Source organism: Vanacampus margaritifer, chromosome 19 (assembly GCF_051991255.1).
Source record: "Vanacampus margaritifer isolate UIUO_Vmar chromosome 19, RoL_Vmar_1.0, whole genome shotgun sequence".
NCBI classification, from domain to species: Eukaryota; Metazoa; Chordata; class Actinopteri; order Syngnathiformes; family Syngnathidae; genus Vanacampus; species Vanacampus margaritifer.
The window spans coordinates 8787984-8800937 of NC_135450.1; the positions used below are offsets into that span (position 1 = coordinate 8787984).

At 43.8% G+C, this 12954-nt stretch overlaps 1 long non-coding RNA gene across 1 annotated transcript in view; it reads right to left on the bottom strand.

Moving 5' to 3' along the window:
- Nucleotides 1-1228: 1228 nt before the first annotated feature.
- The window catches only part of LOC144039419 (uncharacterized), a 155196-nt gene continuing 143470 nt past the window's right edge, over nucleotides 1229-12954 (bottom strand). Inside the window, exon 3 of the long non-coding RNA XR_013289437.1 lies at nucleotides 1229-1402. This is a non-coding gene — a long non-coding RNA (uncharacterized LOC144039419). The remainder of the gene's footprint in view (nucleotides 1403-12954) is intronic.

A 12954-nucleotide genomic window follows, 5' to 3' on the forward strand; every position in this document is an offset into this window, starting at 1 on the left:
TTCCTCTATTTTACGGCTCAGTGAGAGAGCGACGGCTGAGGGTAATGAGGAGCCCAACAGCTCGAGTGTCACTTACAGCACCTCCCGCCCCCTCCCCGTGATCTCTATCGCAGCCCAGGCCAAACAAACAAACAAAAGCACAAACAATGCTGTGGTAATTGACATTCCTGGTCGAGGTGGAATGTAAACCCTCAGTTGGATTGTGGAAGGTGCTTGCGTCTATTTCAATATCTTAACGGGGGAACTAGAAAGTGAGAAACAGCGTATAATTAAGTGGTGTTCGTTGGAGTTGGATGTTGACGCATAGAACTTCAGATTGCAAGAAACCCGCCAAAAAAAAAATATATATATTTTTTAATTAAATGCATACCACCACCACCTCACGGAAATAGAACGTATGCACATCAAAGAGGTCAGGCAGATATGTTTTTGATTGACTGGCCTTGGGGGAGGTGTTGGCGGTCCATTCTGGTAACCGTTGTAAAGCGGAAATGACTTATAGTTGCACCTCTTGAATAGAATCAGCGTGTGAATCTAGTCCAACGGTGAAGAAGCGCAACCTGCTGAACAAGAAGATTTTTTATTTTCTTGTCCATCACGGTCAATTGGCACTGAATTGAGATGAGCGCCCGCAACGCAATTCAGGATGATGAATGTGTTCAGTCAACCAAAGGCGCCTAAGATATGATTAGGATAATATAAGAAATTGCACTTTGTTGCTGTCGGAAGGAAACCCTGTATGTCCAAACATTTTATTTTTATTCTATCTAATTTTGTTTGTCGAGTCTGTCCTGAGGTTGTCATTGAAAAGAACTTTATAGCAAGACTATTTTCTCTTATGCTTGAACTGTCTAAAAAGTGTTATAAAACTCCGCCTCTTCCCTAATTCTGCAGGAACTGTGCTGCTTTTTATTGCCTCAACATTGAATAGCTGGGTGTTTTTTTTTAAACACTAACGAGTGGAAATAGGTCAGACACATTTGAGTAAGCATGAAGCCACAAAGGTAAGTTTGTGTGCAAATTCATTTCCACCTTTGCTTATTCAGCACTTTGTTTTATTTATTGCATCACGCATGGCTCTAAGACCTTTGGAAAAGTGTTTAGGAAGACGATGTTACCACTTTCGTTTGCTTCTGTGAAGTATTAAAGGGGATGTATCTCGATATTTTAAGCCCTTCCACAGTCAACTATAGACATACATGTATAATGATCAAATCTTACCTTTGACACCATGGCGTTGGAATTGTTTTTTAGGAAGTGAAACGCCCGGTTCAGTAAAACCACGCCTCCCCCCCGTGTGGCTGCCGCACCCCTCTCGTCTAAAACTCTGGAGTGCTGCTTTTGAGCACTTCTCTAAGCGGCCACGCAAGACCGGCCAGCCCTTGCAGTACAACCGCGTCTTCTGTAAAACAATTGAAAATTGCTGTTAAAAAAATGAACTTTCAAAGTATTATTATTATTTAATAACATATTCAAGGCTCTAATGGCATCATATCAATTTGGATATATATATATATATATATAAAATAGTTTTGCTTATAGCACAATATTGTGATAATTGTCCATAGAGGGCATTGCAAATAAATAAAAACTATGCATTTATGGATATGTCTGATGCCACTGAACATTTTGAGTGGGCGAAAGTAAAAAAAATAAAATAATAATTCATAGATAGTATGCCTATCCCAACTGACTTTGGCCAAAGGTGGGTTTACACCCCAGACTGGTCTCCAGTCAGTCACGCAAACAACCATTCACATTCACATCTATGAACAATGTAGTCTTCAATGAAGCTAACCTACATATTTTGAGAATGTGGGAATAGAGCCAAGGCATGAATATGCAAATACTTTGGAACATGTACGTCAGCGAGGAGTGGTGAGAAAGAAGTCAAGACTGACAGATGTACAGATTTGCTGACGGACAGACTGACAGCTCTCAGCGATGCCACATTCCTCCCAAGTTGAGTCACGGCATGCTTCTGATCCCCACCGCACCACTTTCTCAGCGGTGAGTGGGTAATCTTGAGTGTCACACACCCTCTACAATCCCGGGCCAAGCTATCCAAACAGCGCTGGCAAGCAGGGGGAGGAAATTGAATTTCCCCACCCCCTTCCTCCTCAAAGACAGGCCTTCCAAATCCCCATCAACAGGCGCTTAAAGAGCCTGCAGTCCATCAAGTTTCATCTGCCACGGTGGTCCGACCAATAAGGTTCTGTCGCAAACGTGCGATGCTGCCATGCGCGAGCGAGTGCATGCCGAAAACCCATTCAAACTCAACCAATCGCACCAACTGAAAAATGTGCACAATCAAACAAGCGCAAACGAGCCCTCGCACACGACCTGATCCCTCCGCTACGTGTCCGCCCTTTGCATCAACAATCAACAATCTGAGGCATTGTGGAGCCTGTGATCCTGTGACCTGTGAACCCTGGAGTTAACCCCGGAGCGGCTAGCGCTGAGAGGTGAACCAGACGGCTCATTGAAATGCGGCGAGGTTCCCATGAGAATGTGGACAGAAAGGGAAGATCAGAAATCAAAGATTCCGACGACGGGTTGTAAAAGATGTTTGTTGCAACATCATCGTAGGAAGTATAATCAGAAGCCCTCTTCGTACAATAATGCTAATAATATCCAACTGGCCTTCCATGGCATCTTAAGCAGAGGTGGCAAATCCAGGTCCAGAAAGTAAAAATCCTGCCACACTTTGGCTTTAGCCCCAGGTGCTAGCTAGCTCCCTCCCTAGCTAGCGCCCATTGTGCTCGTTTACCAGCTAGGGAGATAGCTAGCTAGCATCAGGGGCTAAAGCCAAACTGTGGCAGGGGTTTTTACTATCTGGACCTGGATTTGCCACTTCTGATCTTAAGTGATGCCAAGTCGAGGCATCACTTAACGGATTCGAGGCAAACTTGAGTCGTTCAACATTTCTACAGCAACACATCCGTAGGAATGATCAGAATTGATGGCCTCTCTTAAAGGTTAAAGAACCGAGTTCATTTTAATGAACTATCTCTATTGGGGCGGCGTGGCTCAGTGGTAGAGTGGTTAACTTGCAACCCAGCGGGTTGTGGGTCCGATCCCATGCCATTGTGACCATGTACAAGTATCCTTGGGCAAGATACTGACTCCCCCCCAGTTGCACCTGATGCTGCGTCATCGGTAGGTGAATGAGTAGTTGAATGTAAAGCGCTTTGAGGGCCTCCTAAGGTGGAGAAGTACTTAGTACCATCTCCTACAGACCTACCATGGAAGTGATTCCAACCCAAAGTCAAGATCTCCACAACGGATTCCAGGCGGACTCGTGCCGCATTCAAGACCTCTGGTCTCAAGACCTCCAACCTGTGGTCTCGCCACAGGAAGCAAATTCAGAAGTTTACAAATACGAAGGTACCGTTCAGCACATTGACTACAAACCATCTACCACAGGCCTTTCACGGTATAAGTGATACCGAGTCAAAACAAATGTAACCTGAGTGCAAAATTCACCCAAAAACTCCTTGTGCCAGAATGAACCCCTCCGTCAATACCATGTTGACAGTCTAACACACAACAGCTGCTCCTACAAGCACCAGAGCACCACCCCAGCTGCAACACCTCTCTCTGGGCATCCAAGGCCGTGACCCCAAATGAGCCAAGGGTCTTTGCATTTAGGGGCGCAAAGCACTCCCCTTCAATAAACGGAAACGGGCTCATTTGGTACTAGACAACCAGAATGGTAAATGGTACTTCATTCAGCGCTTTTCCACCCTCAAAGCGCTTTATATTCGACTACTCATCCACCTACTGATCAGGAGCAACTGGGGGTTCAGTATCTTGCTCAAAGATAGTTCAACGTGGTCACACAGCATGGGATTGAACCTACAACCTCTGGGTTGCAAGACAATTGCGCTACACCACTGACCCACGCAGCCCACAGGAGACAAAAACACATTTAAAGGTCCAGTTTGGAAGTGTGGTAGATTCTAAGATTAACTCATTCAACAAAAGTATATTTGTATCTGTTCCCGTTTTGCAGCAATTAGTTTCGTCATCATTCACAAACCTGTTGAAGTGGCAAAAAGAGCTTGTTGCAACACGGCCCTGGCTGATCTCTTATACTCTTCTGCCACCTGCTGGCCATGTTTTGTAATAACTACCATTGCTTTAAGCGACCTCTTCAGGTCAGAGGCTGCGTCAAAGCTTTCTGCATGCTCTAAAAACAAACAAACGTATAAAGTTGTCCATGTTGCGATCAATGAGAGAGTGAGCAATAAAATATTCAACATGGGAGTCAAAATATGATAAATTCTAACAGTGTGCTAGAACTTATACATTTATTTCCATATTCTATGTGCCCCTGTCTGTATGATTCCACCGCTCAATTTTCAGACGATTTTCTCCCCAAGGTACCTCTGCACCTCCTCTCCTGACCGTCTCCCTGTGTAGCTCCTCGAGTACCCCTATCCAACCTGTTTTTCATGTCTCCCACAGCCAACACAGGTGTTTGAAACTATCAGCTAATCAGCAAGCTCTGCATGAAGCCTTGATAACGATCTTCAGCTGTGTTGGCTGAGGGAGACATGGAAAGCAGGCTGGATAGGGGTACTCGAGGACCGGGTTTGAGAACCAGTGGCATAGGGGACCCTTGCATCGCACATCCAGAAGATTTTTATTCCATACTTTGCCGGCTTGCTGGACATACTGTATACGGCAAGAACTTGCGCCTGCCATAGAATGGCACCAGCTGCTCATCTCTTGGGGCCAAAGTCACTGGGGATGAATCGTCTTCCGCAATTGTCCAGGAAACAGTTCCACACGTCTGCTGCCATGTGGCCGGTTTCCAGACGTAACGCCCTGGGGTCCTCTTGTCGTCAAACCATATGAAGCTGCGGATATCCTCATATTTCCTGAGCCCCATGGTGGCCTTGATTTTGAATATATCCATCCATCCATCCATCCATTTTCTTGACCGCTTTTCCTCACAAGGGTCGCGGGGGTGCTGGAGCCTATCCCAGCTGGCTTCGGGCAGTAGGCGGGGTACACCCTGAACTGGTTGCCAGCCAATCGCAGGGCACACAGAGACGAACAACCATACTCACAATCACACCTATGGACAATTTGGAGTGTTCAATTAACCTGCCATGCATGTCTTTGGAATGTGGGAGGAAACCGGAGTACCCGGTGAAAACCCACGCAAGCACGGGGAGAACATGCAAACTCCACCCAGGAAGGCCGAAGCCCGGACTCGATCTCACGTCCTCTGCACTGGGAGGCGGACGTGCTAACCAGTCAACCGCCGTGCCGCCGATTTTGAATATATGTGATAGTAAATAATAAAATACATTTATTTCAAATATTTAGCAAAGTAACCCTCTGGCTTACATGAAATAACAGAAAATAGATGTGGGTCAAAAATGACCCATGTTGTGCATTGGAAGGGCAGTAATGAAAATATCGTTTTCATTCAAAAAGTATGAAGATAAACAATAAAATAATAATGTTAAATGACCAAAAACAAGTTAATTGAGGAATACCGAATGATAACATTGGATTTATTGCAACGATACAGATCATAAAAACTTGGTTGGGTCCCTTTTGACCCATGTTGTGCATCAAAGGGTTACCAAAAGCGCTCCATATGTCCTGTGTGCTGGAGCAACCTCCAAACAATGTATCCTTTAGATAAGGATCTGATCACTCTGCTTGTGTGTGTGCTGAATGTGTGTGTGCGTGTGCATATGTGTGATGCTTGCTATAATCACCAGTATTCATGCAGCACCCGGCTCCCGGCGTTTCTACAGCTGTCGCCTCCTGCACTCGCTGACCTCCACCAACAGGTCCTGAGGCCATCAGTGCTTATGACAGCCGCTCCAGCCATTGATTTTAGGAGTACGGTAAAGGGCCCTCAAGAATACTGGAAGGACCCTCCTGGTAAACGTACTTAAGTATCCATCGTCGCCAGAGAAATGTTTGTAAGATGTGCTGCAGTAAGGTCTTTTTAGCTGTTGTGTTTAGTTTACGTTCTCTCTAGTGCATTCTTCACAATAAAATGCATTACAAAAATATGCCGATTTTAAAATTCAAATTAATTAAATTTCATACTTCAGCTGACTAGTAATAATAATACAATTAGAAGTAGTAGTAGTAGTAGTAGTCAAAATGCCCCCATCTACAGTACCTTTCAAAGTTTGTTATTATTCCAGAATTGGCTGCAATATTCCACAGTGCCAGTAAATGGCGCTGTGGAGCCATAAACAGACTCTCGTCATAAATAAACAGACTTTACAGTGGACTTGAGCAGGCTAACAAGCGCATCAATTTGGCAGCCATGTTGGCAGGGGAGAGAGTGCCTTCAAATGTAATGGAGTGTAGATGTTAGCTTAGCATCTACCGTAGGCCAGCTAGCTCAAAAACAACATGTCATATCAATGTATTTATATTTATATATATTTTTTTGTAAAGACCTGATCTATGGCATATAATCGGACGTGAAGTGAAAAAAGGAAGCACTAACATTGTGGCTCATGAACGTTGGGATGAACTTCAAAACTTTTTAAACATTTTCAAGCTTTTTTATATTTACAATAATTTACTCAAATTTTTTAGGCTACAGAAAAAGTACATAGAGGGCGCATTCGGAAATATGCTGTGAAGTCCGTGCACTACACTGAGAGTGTGTATGTTCGGAGAAGCAAAGTGTGCTCCACTCCATTAATGTGTTGTGTTAGCAATACTACTACGAATGTTTTGTTTACAACTCAGCTCAAGAGTAATCAACTTACTAGCCCACACATCTAGCTAACATCTATATTAGCCAACCTTACAACCACTACCTTAAGAAAAGTTAGACTGAGCGCCACTAAACCGCATTCCTCAGATTTTTTTTTCTCCTCCCAACTTAAGAATCATCCATTGTACACATATGGCGGATGGTGAATGACAGCCTTTATAAAAGCCCGCAACCCTTGCATCAGGCTCGTACCGTTTCCATCTCATATTGCCCAACACACTAGTACACCGTGTCCCCAGTCTTGTTTTTGGTGCACACACTTTGAATTTCCGAATGAACAGCAAAGTCGAGCGACCTCCGAGTTTCCGAATGGTCGGAGCGAACAAGTTCGTTCTCGGAGTGTATTTCCGAATGTGACCAATAATTTCGTAGCTGACTGGATTGGATGCTTTTAGGCCAAAAGAAACAAAACAAACTTGGATGTAACAAACGAACGCTTCCCCAAATTAGTCCATTAAATCGAGGTATGTGCAACATTTCTTGCATTTCCTTTGGTCATGGCAATATTAGAACACTTCTGAGAGCACCAGATGTGTAGAAAGACCTCATTTGTTAACATTCAACCCATCACATGCACTAGATCTTTATAGTTTTACAACACGCTCCCCTTGGGCCCCCTTCCGGAACAAATCACGCACGTACAGTGTGACATCCACGTCCAGTATGGTTTAAAGTGCCCTTTGTCACGTCTGTAAACGGTGATGATTGAAATCAGGTTCAAGTGTGAAGTAAAAAAAAAATAACGCAAAGGGGAAACGTTGCTGAGAGTAAATGGAATCCGTTTTTTGTAGAGGGAAAACCACCTCAGGAAAAGACCGCCAACATGGACACAGATGCTCTTCTGTTCCTCTTTCCCGCCGAAGCGTCACACGACCGTATCATCATGCAGACACACTTATGCTTGGGCAACGCATGGCGGATGTCCACTTGACAAATCAGGATATAAGCGAGGGGATTCCCAAACTCCCAGAGGCCTTTTGGTGACTTTGGCTGGACCTCTGTTGCGTAAACACAACAGCAGCACTTCCTGGTTTGGGGGGACAAAGAGGAGGGGGGACGCTAGTGACGCTTTTTTCTCATTCCTGAGACAAAACACGGATCACGGCAGAGGAGGAGGATACTGGACACGCAGCAAAGGAAGAGCCCTTTCTCTCTCAGCTGCGCCTCCACTTCCTGTGCAGGGAGGAAGTCCCTTGTTGGACGCGCGGTGATCTCATCCGTGGGTTGCGTGGCGCATCCGTCCTCACGAGCTGGGGTGGCGCTTTGAACAGACAGCCAAAGCAGGGGAAAAATGTGGGGTAACACACACACACATACATGCTAACACACGCTTTCCCTGATTATCGCAGTGAAACACACACACACACACATTCACACACTCACACAGCCGGTCCGAAAAGGAAACAGCGCTGCTTGGAACAAACAAGCAGTTCCTGTGTGCGCTGGGGGCCCAACCTAAATCCAATGTCCTGCCCAATGCATCATTATCGCCATCATTCCTCGGACATTACTGCTCATTTGCTAAAATTCACAAGGCCTTTAGTTATACTTGGAAATCCCCCCCTGACTCGCCCACCCTCATCGGCGACCAATCACTCACCGATGACCCGCGTGTCCCTTGAATCGGACATCCGCTTTCCCCTTAACAGTTAGCCACTAATTGAAACGCATTAGGCTTAAATGGCTCCCCCTTTTCACTCATCACGTTGACAGATGAGCGAATATTTTAGTTTTCCTCCCTAATTTGCTGCAGGAATGCCAAGGCGGCAAGGCAATGTGGCTCAAGGGGCTGTTGGTTTACAGTACTATTACACTGAGAGATGGCAGGAACAGAACAATCATTATGTTCTCAGTTCACAGGGCGGTCAATAATGGACTCCATCGGTCCCAACAACTGCCAGGCTGGGGCGCAGACATCGAGGAATGTCTTGCCTTAATACAAGTAGACTGCACTCAATTGTGTAGAATTGTGACACCAAACAGGACAAAGAGTGAAAGCTTTAACGTAAAACAATGATGGACGGTCTGACGAGTCCACCCATGGCTGTGGCCATCATAAAACTGAATTAACTGTAGAGGCAATGTTTGAAGTAAGACTTAAGAATGTTAAAACTCATTCACTCAAGCCATTTTCACTGAAGCAACCCCCTTTGCTCCCGGCTGTTTTACTTGATTTTGACAGACTATTGTGTTCTATTGCTATAAAACATGGAACCTACCAAACGAAAGATTTGAGTCTCTTCTTTCATCAGGAAAAAAAGTACAAATGTATCTGTTTCCATTTTGCAGCAGTTAGCATTAGAATATAGCTAAGTGTCATCATTATTCACAACCCTGGGAAAAAGAACTTGTTGCAACATGGCCCTAGCTGATCTCTTATACTCTGCTGCCACCTGCTGGCTGTTTTTGTAATAACTACCATTGCTTTAAGCGACCTCTTCAGGTCAGAAGCTGCATCAAAGCCTTCTGTATGCTCTAGCATAAAAATAAAAATAAACATTTTAAAAACGTATAACTACGTCTTTGGGAGTGAGGGACAATTATATTAAAATTTTTGTTTTAATGAGTTAAAAATCAACTGTCATCCAGTTTCTATATTATATAATGTATAGTGGGTGAGATAGCAGTAATAGTCATGGCTGTTTTACAATCAGAAACTACAAATTAGAAGAATAGGAAATTGGAATACATCTGTCTTTCTTTAAAATTACCAGTCATTGTTTTGTAGGTCGGGAAATTTGATCTATCTGGTATCAGCATCCTTCATGAGTACCCAATACCTTGAAATAAGGCCGGTATGTCCAGATATCGATACCTGGTGCCGATACCAGCACATCCCCAATCCATACAGGCAAATATTTTTTTGGTCATCACTGTACCTTGTTGACTGAGTTCAAAGCAACCTTACTTGTTTCGTTAATACCGAGGGATCTCCTCTTTTCAGTAGCATAGACATCACAAAGCCCATTAAGCAAATCCCCAACACAAACTGACACGCAAGCGCACACTGAGTCACCTTTCAAACAAATGATAACGCTTCAACTGTTTGTCTCCCATCGCCTCTTTTCTCTCTCTCTCTCTCTTTGTATGCATACGTTTGGCCCAGGAAGCGGCCTTCTTATCTGAACGCCGCCATAGCGGGACAGGACGGGGCAACCTGTGGAAGCTCAACTCTGGGTAAACTTTGCCTTCACTTTGAAGCGCGCCGCGTGAGTGCTTGTCCTCAGGCACTCAGCGCCGGTGGCTCTCCAAAGGCAGAGAGGGTCAATGGGACAGGTAAACAGGAAGTGCCAGCGCTTTGATTGACAAGCTGTTTAGACACAAAGAGATGGATGGTCGGAGAACGCCGACTTGCTGACACTGCGGGGCAGAGGTGGCCCAATGGGTCTGAAATTGGCTCGATTATTAAAGAAAACAGCTTGATAATAAAATATGACAACACTGATGACTGATGTTCTAATAGCAGCAAATGTTTTCAAGGAGTTGTTTCCCCAGGAGGAATTATTTATTTGTCGCACAGCGTTGGCGTCTTTTCTGTGCCAGCTGAGGAGGAAATGGCTCTCGCGTTCCCACCATTCACAATTATTATTATTTTTTTTTATTTTTTTTTTTCATTCACAATTAAATGCGGTCACAACCTCAAACGTGTCCACATGACAACTGCACCAAATACAGTCAAATGATCTGTTGGTTGTATGCTTCAATCAAAATGCACTCATCCATTTTTTTTTATAGTGGTTGTCTTTTCAGGAAAGATTTTAATGTGTTTTTATTAGTGTTGAAATGTCTTGGGCCAACTAATTTATCTGCTTTTATCGTAATAACCGTCGCGGATCCTGAGGTCAGTAGCAGTTGCCTTTTAACTGTTCCTAGGGTGAGGACCAAAACACACGGTGAGATTATGGTCCTCACCTGTAGCCTGCCTGAGGCATCAGGTCTGCAGAGACTATTGATATTTTTAAGAGGAGGCTCAAGACACACTTTTTTAATTTGGCATTTAAATGATCTTTTTATTTGTTTTCTTAGTTCCCAGTTCCTTTTATCATATTGTCTTTTAGCTTTGTTTGTGCCTTTTATTCTGTTTTCTTTTAGCGTTTAAGAGTTTTTATTTTTGTTGTCTTTTAGTTTTTAGCTCCAGTGTTTCCTGGGCGCCTTTCCTTACAAGGTTTCTCTGAGCCCCGCCATGTTTTTCCCCCCCTCTGTGTGTGTGTGTGTGTGTGTGTGGGGGGGGGGGGGGGGGGTTTACCCAGGTTAGCTTAGCGCTAGCTAGCGGTTATGTCAGACCCATAAGAGTGACATGGATGGATTTAGAACTTTACAAAAGCAAAAACTTACACAGCTAGGGATCCTATTATTATTATTATGTATTTATAATATTAAAAGTCAATTTAAATTACAAAATCAATTTAAAAAAATTAAAGCATATTGCTGTTATGCCGTTATTGGCATTATACATTATAAATATTACAGATATTTGGTGGATAAATGGTAAACAAATGTATACTATAGAACCGATAATGTACACTTTTTGGGTGATTGAATGTGACAATAAAAGAAGAACAGAATGTCTTTTGAGTTTTGTCCTAGTGTGAAGAGACATCGTTCCACTGCACATTAGCCATGTTGTTATGCGACAAAGGGTGAGAACATTCTTGATTTTTCCACTTTTTTTTTAAAAAAAACATTTTTATATCAGTTGAATGTGAAATGTTCATATTAAAAAAATCACCATAGTTCATATTTTGCACTTATATTGACCCTTGAGAATTTTTAAACGCTACCCAAGAATATTGCCTTTTAATAAAATTTTGATGATGCTGACAACTTGACTTGAGATTATTACCATATCAATAATTTTCAATAAAATCCAAACAAATCCTAAATCAATCAGTATGTAGGGATGCTAAGGGTGCTTATCAGCCAGCAGCAGCTTGGGTGGCTAAGACTCCACATTGCAGGTCTGAAGCTGGACCTTGTTCGAGCTAATCATGCTGATTATTGCTATTACAGACCATTACCCCCCCCACACACACACACACACACACACACCCAAGTGTCACGCTGCCACGGAGTGACCTGGATCCGACAGGAAGTCTCGTTTGCCATAGGCGATCGCTCTTCCTGTTCCGATCCGTCCTCAACCCCGAACGCTCACGCCTCCTTTTCTCCCACTTGGACACAATTGGCCCCTCTGAGGCTCAACTTCCGTATACCGAGCAAGTCGTCACCGAGGGCGAGGTTTTTACTAGAAACATTTCTATCTATTTTCCCTGCCTTGCTTCCTCCTTTTTAGTAAAGATTTGCTACCGTGTGGCCAGCAGGCGTGCAGATGTTTGGGGCCGGCCCCCTTTCACCCACATGTTTATCAGATCACAGCGCAGTTTAAGAATCGACATTATGAGCACGGAGCAGATAACAAGGCCTTTGATTCCCCCCTCTTAGCCCTCCGCTGTTAAATTTAGCACTGTGATTACTGAGCATGATTGTGGGCCTCATGCAAATCACGGGACACACACAGAGAGGATGTGAGGCGGTAAACAAGAATGTGATATACTATCTTAACTTTTCATTGATACAAAGTTCTGGACCCCTCTCATTAGTGTCTGAGTGTCATGTGTGCGATGATGCACGTTCTTTTTTTAAAAACATACAATTTAAACAGTGTCTCTCCATGCAGCCATTCATTTTCTCTCGCGCTCATCCCCATTCAGGCCACTGGTGAGCCGACCACAGCTGAATTCAGGCAAGCAGTGAAGAAATACATTTGCATGACAATATGATTGAAAATACATCTATCTATCAGTGTCCCATACACTGGTGAGCTATTTTTAGAACATACCAAATGGCTGCTCAGATGTTGTCCGTGGGGCTAACAAGGACTTGCTGGCACCTTCCTTCAATTTTATTTTATTTTTTTTATGACAAAAAGGCTCCTCCTCCCCTATCCTGTGTAACTTCTCTCCCCTCTCCTCTTTGCTCAGCTAAGAAGGAGAGGAAAAAAAGCCGTTCTAAAATGGCTAATTTTATATAACGCTTTTTGTCTACACGATTTGGTGCCCAAAGCGCCTCATATTCACCAAATAGGGGATCAGTGTCTTGCTCAAGGACACTTCGATATGGCCACCAGGGGTGAGGATCGAACCCACAACCTCACAGATGGGACAGCCACACTCTACCACTGAGCC